Source organism: Epinephelus moara, chromosome 13, assembly GCF_006386435.1.
Source record: "Epinephelus moara isolate mb chromosome 13, YSFRI_EMoa_1.0, whole genome shotgun sequence".
Lineage (NCBI taxonomy): Eukaryota > Metazoa > Chordata > Actinopteri > Perciformes > Serranidae > Epinephelus > Epinephelus moara.
The window spans coordinates 7,425,548-7,439,831 of NC_065518.1; the positions used below are offsets into that span (position 1 = coordinate 7,425,548).

At 41.3% G+C, this 14,284-nt stretch overlaps 1 protein-coding gene across 3 annotated transcripts in view; it reads right to left on the reverse strand.

The window, feature by feature from the left end:
• LOC126399668 (leucine zipper putative tumor suppressor 2 homolog) overlaps positions 1-14,284 on the reverse strand; it is a 52,267-nt gene that overhangs the window by 17,515 nt on the left and 20,468 nt on the right. Inside the window, exon 2 of one of the 3 annotated variants that reach the window (XM_050059816.1) lies at positions 8,968-9,099. The gene's annotated coding sequence lies outside the window, so the exon portion shown is untranslated. Of the gene's footprint in view, positions 1-3,910; positions 4,098-8,967; positions 9,191-14,284 lie in introns of those variants that run through there. The other 2 variants (XM_050059818.1, XM_050059817.1) reach the window with 2 other exon arrangements.

Sequence of the window (14,284 nt, forward strand, 5' to 3'; positions counted from 1 at the left end):
GTTTTTGTGGTGTGTTCCACGCGGTTGGCCCTGGTCGACTATTTTAACCATTCAAGATGCTGAATCGGCATCAGGAAGACGGCAGCGCCCGTCAGCGGATGAAATCACTCTGATTGGCTGTTCAGCTCAGTGTTCTAGAAAAGAACTGGAAGTGAGGAAAGTAAACAAACTGCTAAAGTCAAGAGGAAGTGAAATCTAAAAACACTATTAGTTAATATCTTTTTTTTTTTATTTATGGAGCTCTTCAGCAAAAACTGTTCACACTTGTTTGTGTTACTGTTCGCTAACACACAGTAGATATACTTTGGTCTTTCAACATCAGGCTGTATTGGTAATGTGCTAAGTGGCTAACTAGCGTCTTGAGTCCATCAGCCTTCTGGTTTACATTTTTTAATGATGAATACAGACTACCGCTGTCTGCTGGTATGGAGAGTTATTTCCACTCACGCAGGAACAAAAAGTACATGCTGGGTGGCTGTTGTCTTTGCGGTGTGTTCAAGTGCCACCTATTTGACGAGACACAGGCGACATGAGGGGATGTAATAGTCAGCCTGTGTCGCCACTTGTTCTTTGATGTTGGTTTGATGTGTCTGGCCCTTAATACGAGATCGTTTGTAACCAGCCAACTGCCATATTGTTTTTTGGACAAGCAACTCACATTACATCACCCACTAGCGTTTATTGGCACAGTGCATTCTGGTAACTGTACGTTTACTACCTCTTGAGTAAAATGGCACGGCCCTTTTTCTGTTTCCTCTGGTCATGTAGCACAAGTTCCAAAAGTATGTGCGTCTCCCTACTGCATAGACAGACCATTTTATGAAAAGATCGTCTTTCCAGCAGTGAAATACTTAATTAAGAAAAGTAGCTACCTGAAGGTTTTGTATAATACAGTACTCTCTGCAAAAAAAGGAGAGATGAGATAAAAGTTTGGGATAAGGGATCTATCAGAATTAAAGGATATCAAATTCCAGATATTCTCTAAACTAGTCCCAAAATGTCTTATTACACGTCTTCTGTCTGTGGTGAAATGAGAGCCGTAACAGAGATGAGAAATCCATACGCTGAGATCAATACATTTAAAGATTCTTGCTGAGTTTTCAGTCTACAAAATCTCACTGAATATGAAATGTGAAACAGAGTGTGCAGTCAGAGGCCTGAGATCCCACACTGACAGCCAGGTCACTCCAATCTCAGCAGTGTATTTCATTACACATACAGCAGTAAATCTAGATAAATTCTGATGACATTCAATGGCATGCAGGACAACCTCTCGGCTCAGATTGGCAATCAGAGAAGCAAACAGTATAAAAGCCTTTTTATAGAGGCCGTATTACAAAGATACAGTATACACAGTTTACAGGCCCTGCCCTGCAAGACTGCAACGTCACACAAACCTGCTTTGAGACACACTGAGAGAGCACTGCACTAAATCCTTCTTTGTTAGCACCACGCCATAAACACACATCCACAGCCTCAGAGGTGAGCGTCTAAAAATATTCCCCATACCAGTTGAAGTGTTGGGATTGTGTGGGGGGGAAAAAGAAACTCCCTTTATACGGGCCCTCATCACTGAGAGCAACACCACCTCTGACTCGAGGAAGATGTGGAGAGAAAGAGACAGAATGAAAGGCAGGAGAGGGGTCTCAGTTTTCAGCAGGGAGCGTCTGCATGAGGGAACAAACAAATGAGTCTGGAGATCCCCTCCTCCACTCTCCATCTCTCTCTGTGCCCAAACTTCTGAATCCCACTTCCCCCCTCCCGTCTCCTTATTCTGCCCCTTCTCTGGAAACTGGAGCACAGAGGGAAAGTGTAACAAAGCTATTTTAGTTTTGTAGACAACCTACCTTTCTACAGGCAGACACCTCACACCCCAGACACAACGGTCACCGTGCCAAATCTTACTGTCCCCAACTGGAGCTGGATTAACTTTACTGTTTCGTCTATTCAAATGACAGGAAATAGTGACAAGTGCTCAAGGTGACATCATCAAAGAGATATTAAATTTACAATCCTCATAATTGAGTTGTTAAAAAGATAAAATGTTTCCTGTTTTTGCTTGGAACTGACTTAAACAAATAAGTGATTATCAAAACTCGGTGAATACTTTAGTGGATTCACTAACTGGTTTTTCGACGATTTGTTTTGACACTAATTACATGCACCTTTTGTGATATGTTTTGGGTTACCAGTGTTATTGCTGCCTTTCTTGGACAGGATTTTTAATGATTTTCCTCGTAAATAAAGGTTGAATAAATAAAAAGCCATTCATTTTTGGTTATAAAGTACATGGTGTATTATAAACTACGTGGCTTGTTTGGATTAACAGAAGTGGCGGCCCACATAAAAAGAAAACTGGATTAAACAATAATTTACTGTAAAAACTTGGCGATTACTTTCGTGAATAGTCTAACCGGTTAATCAACTATTTGTTTTGGCACTAATTACGTACACCTTTTGTAACATATTTTGTGTAATCTGTCAGTAACTCACTGTTATTGCTGCCTTTCTTGAACAGGATTTTTAATGATTTTCCTAGTAAACAAAGGTCAAATAAACAGAAAACCATTATCTTTTTGATTATAACGTACATGGTATATTATAAACTACGTGGCTTGTTTGGATTAACAGAAGTGGCGGCCCACATAAAAAGAAAACTGGCTTAGACAATAACTTACTCTCAAAACTTGGCGATTACTTTTGTGGATAGTCTAACCGGTTAATCAGCTATTTCTTTTGGCACTAATTACGTACACCTTTTGTAACATATTTTGTGTAATCTGTCAGCAACTCACTGTTATTGCTGCCTTTCTTGAACAGGATTTTAAATGATTTTCCAAGTAAATAAAGGTCAAATAAACAGAAAACCATTATCTTTTTGATTAATAGCCCCTTTGGATTAACAGAAGTGGTAGCCCGCAAAAAAAGAAAACAGTTAACTAAACAGGCACTTCTAATGCAGGCTGGCAGGTTTGTTTGAATGGTGCACTGAACACCGTCAATGATTACACTGCACTGAAAGAGAGCAGAGGCCTCCCAACACACATACAGGGCTGCAACTAGTGATTCATTTCATTGTCGAATCATCTGTTTTTGATCTAAAAAATGTCAAAAAATGATCAGAAATGTCGATCAGTGCTTCCCAAAGTCTAAGATGACGTCTTCAAATGTATTGTTTTGTCCACAACCCAAAGATTTTCAGTTTACCATCACAGAGGAGCAAAGAAACCAGAAAATAGTCACATTTAAGAAGCTGAAATCAGAACTTAGACTTTTTTCTTATGAAATTACTCAAACTGATTAACTGATATATCAAATAAGTTGGCAATTAATTTGATAGTTGTCAACTAATCGATTAATCAATTAATCATTGCAGTTCTACACACACACTTCTGGATTAATGAGCAGTAAAGGAGAGCGAAAGTCAATGTCAGCTTGTCCATTTTTTACTTAATGCGACTGATGATTATTTTCATTATCAATTAATCTGCTGATTATTTTCTCTTATAGTTGATCAATCATTTAGAAACATTAAAAATATTGAAAAAGCAACATTCACGATTTCCCAGAGGCCCAAAGTATTCAATTTACAAGAAAACAGCAAACTGTCACATGTGAGGATGGAGACATTTTTCCATTTTTGCTTTAGAAAAACCCGAAATGATGAAACCTGATTAACCGATTATCAAAATAGCTGTCAATTAATTTTGTCAGTCAACTAATATTTTAATCAACAAGTCATTGCAGCTCTAAACCTGCACAACACATCTTTATGGAGCAAATTATTCTTTCATAGTGACAGTAAAGGCCAAACACTGGATGAAACACAAACCTTCCTGTCACCTTGATTGCCACAGTAATAAAGTCAACTTCCCCTTTCTCCAACGTTCCTCCCCTCCAGGTTTCTTACCCCAGTTTGCTCCCTGCATATCCGCTCTGGTGTCCTGCCCAGCTACTTCTTATCACCCAGCCTCAGCTCCTTCAGCGTCTCAGGTTCAGTCGGCTCAAACATTCACCATGCTCCTGTTCTCCTGGATGTTTGGCTCTGTTTCTGACCAACTCTCCCGAGGAAAACTTCTCTAACCCCCTGGCTCATTCTCAAGCCAAATGCCGCCAATGTGAATGGGAGCACAGTCTCCTCCCCTTCCTCTCTCTTGTGCCCCCCTCTCCTGACTCCCACCTCCTCCTCCTCTCAACACAGCCCAGCCTCTCTCTGACAGATACACCTCCTCTCTCCCTGCTCCACTCCTCCTCTCCCATTTCCTTTGACCAAAGAAACTACATTCTGCAAAGTCCTCCGCTGCTTTTGTCAGGCAGTAAAAAGAAAAGAAAGGAGAAAGGAACGGAAAGCCAGGGAAAGGCGAGCTGTCAGTTAAAGACCATTCTACTTTCCATTCCCATTTCAAGTAGAAAGGAATGGAGAGTAAAAAGAAAGCGGAACTGCGTGAGGGTATCATCTCACTTTAAAAAGTCTGCATTTGCCACAGATGTGCTTCTTGGATTTCAGCCTTTTCATCTGTCAAAATTGAGTCTTCATCTAAGTGCATTAAAGACAAAAACTTCAGAAGACGTGAGTGAAAAGAGGAGGAAAAAAAGCTTGTGAGGTTTAGGGAGAAAGAGAGGAAACTGGTGGAAGCGAGACTAAAGTTTCAGGATGCAGACGTTATAATAGGATTCATCAAACACTGCAGTCCTGCTTCTCATCTATCAATCTGATCTAAAAACATAGATAGGCACACATCAAAGCTCAGTTAATTACTGAGCAAATTCTTAATTAAAGAAGCCGTCACTCTGAATTAAAGGAGGTAAACCTGTCAAACATCAGTATCGATGTTCCCTAAAAGCAAAGACAAGAGAGGATTGTAACCTTTCAAAAGGCAGAGCTGGATGACTAATGCACATAAAGTACGGCTGTGTTTGAAGTCATACACTAACACAATATTCATGCCTAGTATGACGTAAAATCGATTATGCAGGGCATTCACACTGCTTTGTATGGAGATTTTGTGAATGCGAGAAGTGTTCAGATGTATACAGCACTAGCAAGAATTTATGAGTATGAGACAGGGGTTTACTGGACACACTCATCTGCCCCACAGTGCACTGCAGAAACGGCTTTGAGCCAGGTTAAAAACTGTTTTTTCAGGGGTTATAGTCACTACACTGAACAAAAATGTAAACACAACGGTTTGATTTTGCTCCCGTTTTTCAAAGGTTTAACTTAAAAATCTAAGAATTCTGGGGCGTCTGTAGCGTAGTGTAGTGTTGCACGGTATACTGGTACCAACGGTAGACTGCGGTACTAAAACACCACGGTACATATGATACCATAATGTTGGAGTACCATAGTACTACGGTACCTAAGTTCCGTAGTACAAAGTCCAATCGCAAGAGGGTGAGTGTCCATGCGCCGTCCAATAATGGCGCGCGCTGGCCAATAACGGCGCGCGTTGGCCACCTGGCACTCAATATGCTGCTGCAGTGGTTTGTTTTCCAGTGACATGTCAGGTATTAGCTGAGCTATTGAGTGTCTTTAAGCAGTGAAAGTTATTATTAATTTATTTTTACTTGTAGGCTAGACTTGTTTATATATGCTACAGTGATTTGTTTTCCACAGAGCTCTATGGTGCGAGCATTTTACTCGCATTTTCCACAGAGCTCTATGGTGCGAGCATTTTACTCGCATCTGCAACTAAAAATAGTTTTGTGCGAGCAAAAGAAATCATTCAGGAGCACGCTGCGCGAGTACAGATTTCAACCAGCAGCAGATACGTCAAATACGGCGGCCATAGTCCGGAATGTCCACCAGAGCTGTTGCCCACTAATTGACCGTCATTTCCCTATCATAAGCTGTCTCCATGAATCTAGCATGACATCTAACCAGCCTCACAACCACAGAATAGACCAGACCACATCCAGCGTCTTTACCTGCGAGATCATCTGAGACTATCCACCTGGACAGCTGATGCAGCAATTGGTTTGTACAGGCAAAGAATTTCTGCACAAACCGTGAAACTGTTGCAGAGGCCTACCTGCGTGCTCGTTGTCTTTACCAGGGTCTTGAACTGACAGCAGTTCATCGTCGTTACAGACTGGAGTGGGCAACTGCTCACAGTAAAAGTGTTGTGTTTAAATTTATTTAAATCTTATTCAAATAACATCTGTTTGGAAATTTACTGTGACGTTTTCAGAGATGTGAGAGTCGCTGGCCAGGTCAGACCGGCCCTTTAGTCATGTGATACAGTCATGATGCTTGAGTATACTACTACTATAATAGTCTGTTGCTGATGGCATGTTTAATCTTTCATTTACTAAGCAGTATGCAATACATACAGATTGAGTATGTAGTCGGCAGTATAATTGTACGCAAGTCTGAACACAGTCTATGTCTTCATTAGCTTGTGGTGGTTGACAGTAGCTAGTGTAAGAAAACTCCAGGTTAATATTGTTGTATAACGGACACATACTGAGACAGCTCACTGATTTTATGAATCTCTATATGATCGAAATACATGAATGGCTATTGATGAAAAATGCTGGTCATAAATATCAAAAATTAGGTTTAATATGTACATTTTAAACTTGCATTAACAGTTTTTTGGTCACTTGGGGGGAAGGACGACAATCTGCAACCACAACACCAACAAGTTGTCACCTTATTAAGTTGCTATATAATCATTTACAAATCCAGCAGACATGGAGCAACATTATTATTCATTCTGAGTTGTGTTTCTGGGCACCTGATGAGTGTATGTCCGATATTCACTCAGCTCTGCTTTCGTCTCCAGTAACTCGTGAGGGAAGTATTTGGCTCTTTAGCAGCTAAAGCTAGCTGCCAACAGTGGCAGAGGATTTTCACTGAAAACAGCTGCCTGGTGCTGCTGGAAATCAGGTTGTTGAAAGCAGCCGGAGTCAAACAAAATGGCACAGTTGTAGGTCAGAAACCCAAAACAATGAGCTGAAAAATGCGATGAACAACCCCTTTCACATGACATGAAGTCACAAACAATTGTTACTATAAAAATATTGTTAACTGTAGCTTTAAGCACAAGTTTTGACGTTAAATAAATAAATTCAAATCTCACGTTTCTCCTGATTGCTTTAATTAACATGGGACATTCACGTGTGAATTTGTGCCCTGGTTAAACCTAGAAATATCTTTGATAAGATATTTAGAGTCCCTACAATCCTGAGTAACCAGTGGATCACCAAAATAGTATTTTCTTGTCACAGCGGCAGCATGCAGCCGTTGCCTTGACCTGTAATCCACCATCTGGCCAAAATGAATTTAAAAAAAGAGAAACAACAGGATGAGATGGTGTAGTCGGAGCTCAGCTGCCCAGCTCCGTGATGAAAAGAGGGGTAAAGTAGGGTACGAGAAGTAGGCTATGCCCTGCCACCGCCTTACACACACACAAACACAGATCTGTCCCTCTCCCTTTCTCTTCTCAACTCCCCCTCTCTCTCCTTGCTCCTATAACTGGGTCACACTGGTAGGCACAAAGTTTGTCCTTCAAGCAATGAGACGGAAGAGGAAGGTCAAGGTCGTTCTCGGGCACATCTCAACGGGAGGTCTGGAGAACACTGAATGTGCCACAAGTCCCGTCCCCCTGCAGCCAAAGCCACAGAAACGACTCTCAGTTGGAGTCCGAGATTGGACGACAAACACCATCAATCAGCTGCCCCGAGGCCACCAGTGCTGGGATAAAGAGGCAGGCTGCAAATCACCTCTGTGAATGCCACCATTAACACTGCCTCTTTATAGGCTAGAGGGGGGGGCTAACATGACTCAGCCCCTTCTGATGGAGTTGATTTAGAGGCTGAAGCAGCAAAGTAAAATGACAACTCTGTGGCTTCTTTCCCCGCCGAGGAAAAACCATGAAGGAAACTGAAGCAAAATTCCAGTTACAACACAAAATTCCAGTGTGGCTTTGCAGTAATGCTGGGTACATCTGTCTGGTGGTTTCTGGTTTATCCTCATAAGTCACATAAAGTTTATTATCCTTCAGAGATACACAAAACATTTAGGAGTGCCTTCTGTGGGGCCAATTTCTGGTGAACATTGAAAGCGGCTCCTCGGAGGCCACAATTCTAGTTTATCTGTATCTATAGCGGATGCCCAGCAGGTGGTCATCCATCACGGGCCGAGCTGCTGTCTCTCTGCAGCCCGTCAGCCTGCTTCCTTCTATATTTTCATAACAACGCCTCACGTCTGGGACCAGAAACCGACAGAAAGCTAGGCCATCCATCAATGTCCTGCATGGGGACATCACTCCCTCTGGACACTGCAGCTAAAAGTGGCCTCAACCAGCCGGCCCTTTGGACCGCTTACTTCCAAAATAATCCACCACGGTGCAAAGCAATCCAGAAACACCTCCGAAATAAAACTAGTGCAAAGGTTTAGTGCTTGGCAGGGGGTGGCTCATCAGTCTCAGACACAAATGAAAACAAAGGAGACAGAGGGAGAGCTTTGTAGATTGAAATAACTACTCCTCGTAAGTCCAGTCATAAATCCACAGAAATGGGATGGCTGTATTGAGTTGGCAGGGACCCGATTTAGCCACACTCTGATTTACTGTATAATGTGCCAAAGAGATTAGGGTTACGCTTCCAGCTCTGGAATTACAGCAAAACCCTATCCATGATTAAGATCTGTTGCTAACTCCCACGCAGCAGGAATGTGTTAACATCCACACATAGTGGGATGCACACTGCAATGTCTGCAGCCAATTCTTAACGTCAGTAAAGAAATTCTCGGTTTCAGATGTCATATAATTAACATAAATTAAAGCAGTGACTTTCCCGCAGTTATCCGAGAATGTTTGTAAACCCTAACCCTAAAATCAAACTTTGAGATCAGAGAAAAAGATGGTAGGTCTCGTTTCACATGTCAGGGAACAGCCAAAAAGTTCAGATGTCTCTCTTGTTCAAATTTAAACCACATTTCATCCAAAAGTCTCCACTTACCTGTTAATGACACCCTGTGTTTCGCTTCTGGAGGCCTTAAAAAAGCATGAGGTTCAGGTCGCTCGAGCATCCCAAGAACTCACACGGCGAGCAGCTCTTCATTCTCTCTTCGTCTCCCTCTGTTCTCCCAAACTGAGGGGATGAAAGGCAAGAAACAATGCATGTTGTTGAATCAGCAGAAGAGAGGCAGTGAGACTACTACCACTGTGGAGAGTTGGAAAACCTGAAATGTGACAAGTGTGTTTATAGAAGTCAGCAGGAAAGAGGAAAATCTGAGTCATGACGTTAAGAAGGCTTCACATGGTCGGGACTGAGGGGGATTTTCCATGTCAACAAGAGCAGAGACTGAGCCCAGAACTAGTACCCTGTTCACTAAACAAGTATCCCCTGGGTACAGTAAAAACGCTGCTGTTGTCCCAACAACTTAAAGTCATTTTCGATGGTTACATGAGGTTTAAACTTCAGACAAACACAGCTTCCAAGTGGAAAAATACCTGTTCCTCAATGAAATAGGAAAAAATGTGGATCAAATTCTGCCTTTACATCCAAAAAGACAAAGGAAGGTAAGAAGCACACTGCCACCATCTGGAAAGAAGTACAGAGTCCATCTGTGTCTCATTAAACTGGTGTATTAGCGGTAAAGTAATATTTAAGTTTGGAGGAGAAGAGCATGAGAAAAGACGATGAGAAGTGCCAGAGGTGAGCAGACCAGACAGTCATTATTTCAGACTGGCTATTCACATACCTTAAATTACAGTTGGCACAATCATGTTTTCTGTAAGCAATATCCCGTCAGGCAGAACGAACTACCAACACTAACAGAAGAAGAAATACAGTAATAGCAGCATATGGTGCTGGAAAAGTATACAGACAGTATCTGCTGTATGGGAACCAAACCACTGCTGTAAACCTCCCAGCTACAATTCTGCAGTCTCCCATTTCCAGGCCAATTTTCAAGGTGTAATTTGTCCCTCTTATTGTAAGAGTATCATTGAATTTCATATAAATCTGCAGAACCTAAGTGCTGAACTAACTGCCAGTTGTGCCTCAAGAGATCATATTTCCAAGTATCACTGTCCATGAATTATTTACACAGTATTTAGAGACTAACTGACAGGGACAATGTGCTTACTTTTGCTATGCAATAAAAATTTACATTATGATTCTCTTACTTACTGTATCGTATCACAAGTTGCGGTGAGTGTCTGTAAACTGACAAAAGTTCAGGGTGTCTACAGATATGACAAAGGTAAATTTAAGACTTTTTAAGACCTTTTTAACACCACCTTATATGATATTTAAGACCAAATCTGCATGTGACACGTGTGTGTAAGCACTCTTTCCAAGTAAACACACTGATGTCAGTTCAAAATGAACAGTAAAGAAAAATAACAATTGGGTGAATTTCAGTTTAATGTGTTTAATGTAAAAAGAAAACAAAATCTCAGCGCTGTCATAAATGATATTTATAATTGCAAGTCTTCAGACTGTCCAGAGATTGCAAAGAGTCATCGGGTCTGTCAGGCTGGATAAATTTTCGCAGTAATGTGACCAAAAATATTTAAGACCCATCGAATCTAAACTAAAGAATTTTGAGACTTTTTAAAGCCTTACATTAAGAAAACTTAATTGAAGACATTTTACGACCACCACGAAATTTCAACAGAACAACCCAAGCAACCAGTAGCCCTGTATCTTAAAGATATTCTGTTAAAAGGATTAGCGTTCAGTCACACATGAGCGAATATTCGTCTTCCAATTACTTTCATTCAATGTGAGCAGAAGGGCGAATACAACATTCACTTCGGGTGGTAAAGGAGTTCAACTTTGGTGAAGATTGGCAAAGTTGCAGCCTCAACCAACAGCAAAGGAAGTATGCATGGAAGGAAATGATTGTTTCCATATCTAACCAGCAGATATTGTATGATATTCGCCAGGAAAAATACAAACTGACCAATGTTAGAGATGCTGCCTGCCTGGCAGTGAGTCTGGAGACAGGCATAGAACCAGGGATGCATAATAAGCAGGAAAAAAAAAATCATCTTGCCGTCATTTTGACAAATATTGTTACTACGATACGAGTTGCGATTTTAGTGGGAATGGTCATTTTTGCATTTAATTTTGATTTTTGCTGTGGTCTGTGCCAAAAAAACACCTTCCTTACCATCTGGAAAATGACTTTTAGGCCACGCACAGTCTCTTGAGCACCACAATGTTTAATTTATAATATATTGTGAAATATTTTACCTTAATCAGTTGTCACTGTACCCTAAAGCAGTGGTTCCCAACTAACTGGTGGGTTGCTGTACAAAAGTGGGTTGTGCTTGCAAACGTGTCAAGTTTGTCAAAAACACACTTAATTTTAAAACACAGTAACTTTCCAGCACAGAGCTTTTATTTTGAAGTATTTCTAAGTTTGATGTTTTTATACTTTCAGGAACAATGTTATTTATTTTTGGCGTGGATCAGGGATTTTTAAAAATAATTTCTATGGTTCCCAAGAGTTGAGATGCGCCTTAAAAACTGTCATTTGTCTTCTTCTATGGTGCAGTGGTCAGGAAAAAAAGTATAGTGCAGCAAAGGAGCACTACCACATAGAAAATAAACAGATTGAGACTTGCAGATTTGAAATGTTTGTACATTACAGGGTTGCTGTACAGACTGTGAAAAAAAGTGCAAATGCTTCAGTCCATGTTCGTCTGTGTAAATGAGGCATGCAAGATGAGTCACTCTATGTGTGGGTTACTCTACGTGTGAACCCAACACTCAGTCATCTTGGGCTTGATTAAACACACATGACGCCAATAGCCAGCAGGTCAAGTCATTACAAACACATCAGAACAATACACTCTATAGCATCTGAAATATTCTCATACACGTGATGGGACCCACTGGTAAAGAACGACGATAAGATGGTAGTAATTACTGAAAATGAAGCTGAGACAAAAAGCTTTAAAATAACACTGGTGCCACTTTCTAATGAAATATTGCATGCTGAGAATTTCTAAAAAAAAATCTGGCAATTATAAGGTTGTTTATTTGATGCAGATCCAAGTTTTCTCAACAGTTTATTGTATTTAAAAACAAATTCAGAGGACTATAAAGACTTTGGCAGAGGCATGCACACTCTAAATGCCTCCTAGTAATCTCTGTAATAACTACGCCTTATGCGTGGAATTTTTTTGTCTAAATAATAGGATAAAACAGCAGTATGTGAGTCAATAATTTAATAACACTAAGATAAATACCATCAGACTGTGGTGCACTGACTAGGAGCTGAAACACAGTGAGAGTGGAGTAGCAGCGAACTGGTTAATGTGCATCCTGTTTTATCAGCAGGATCAGGGATGTTTGCTAAAATTAACGTTACCAACTGCCTGCAGGGTTATTGCAACTGTATGGGCTTTACTTAAAGCTGAACAAGCCCTCAGCTCGCCCATCTGTGCCGAACATACTGTATTAATATGTTACAGACAGATGGAATTGCTGAGGAGACTGTGGCTTCCCACATGTAATGTAGCTCCATCCAGATGGCTTTAAGACGGCTCCTTACTGTAAATGTTGCTCTGAGATAGTGCCAAAACACAGTGTGTACTCTGAGCCCTGTAAAGTAATATCTGAACAGTTGTTTTAAATACAATCAAATTACAAATCATAAACTGGTGTTTAAGGGTGGGCTGCTCCCCTCACCTGCTTGTCCACATTAAAAAAACACCAAACAGCAGAGGGAGACATACAGAGAGCACTGCATGACAACAGGGCAGATTACCATTTCATTACATTATTCATACGCTGAACGGGCACCTTCAAAGACAGCTTTCAATACTACTAAACCTCACTATGACCTGCTAACTGACCCACAAATCAATCAACAATCAATGAAGTGGAGCAGTGAAGATGAGAAGTTACTTGTTCTTCTCCATCAGAGGGCAAAGACGTTTCATCAAGAACAAATTTGTATGAGTGAAGCCCTTTCAGAAAGCTCCTTTGAAGGAGACATGAACTGGTTTCATGAAAATTCAAAGCAGATAATGAACAGACAAACACCTGCAGTGGACGGAGACTTCTGTTTGAAATGGTGATAGATGAAACAGGTGACCACCAGTCAGTATAGAGAGGATTTTATGTCCGCATTAAGTGTTTCTATACAAATAGATGAATTGATTAAGCCTGGCCCACACTTAAAAATTTTAAATCTTAACTAATGTTGAACATGTAAGAGACACCCCACACATAATGACATGTAATGTTAAATTTGAGGAGAATTCTGTCATTGTGGCGGCACCCATTTCAACATTACAACACTTAATATTCACTTCAGTTTCAAACAGTGAGTATTAAACATTTAATATTTGCAATTTGAAATGGTTGAGACTGAGGGGGATTTTCCATGTCAACAAGAGCGGAGATGCACTGGCTTCTCTGCACTGGCCAGGATGGACTTCCAAGCAGATCAGGGGGTATAAGAAACACTTTTTTTTTAAAAAGATATTTTTCTGGGCATTTTAGCCTTTAATTGACAGGACAGGTGAGTGTGAAAGGGGGAGAGAGAGAGAGAGGGAGTGACATGCAGCAAAGGGCCACGGGCTGGACTCGAAGCCGGGCCGCTGCGGCAACAGGGCTGGGGCCGTTGGTGCGTGTCTCCACCGCAGGAACCACCCCCGAAGGACAGAGTTTCAGAACTTTTACAGGGGCTAAACAAGTCCCTGCCTCGGAGTAGGTACTCAGAACGGCCCCAAAAAACTCCTGGGTGGGGCTTGGGGTTTACTTGGTGCTGATTGGATATACTCAAGGCGGGATGTGACGTCAACAGAAAGCGACAAAATACCCGGCTTTTTTTTTGATAATCATCTTTCTTATGTCTGCCTTCTTCTTCTAACTTCTGTTTCGTACTTCTGCTTCTTCTTCTTTGTTGTTCTTCTTCTTTGTTTGTTTCTTTGCTGCGTCGCCCCGGCCATCAAACCCATTTAGCTCTGCTTTCCAAAGCGCGGCCGAAATATCGCAAGAACAAGTAGCGATCTCATACCGTGCCTGAAATCTCGCAAGAACAAGCAGCAACAGCTGGAAGGCAGAACCGGACAGTAGCCTGAAAAGTTCATTCATTTATTTTATGAAAGATGTATAGAATAATGGCTGACTTTTTGCCAGACTTCGACTTTGTGGAGGAGGAATTTGATTTTGCAGAGAGAGAGGCGCAACAGGTAACGTTAGAGGACGAGAAGGGAGGAATGGCTGCTGCAAGGCTGCGTAGCTCTGGAGGTTGGTGGTGTACCTGTGAATGCTGTGCCCCAGTGCCCACAGAAGAGGAATGCCTCTG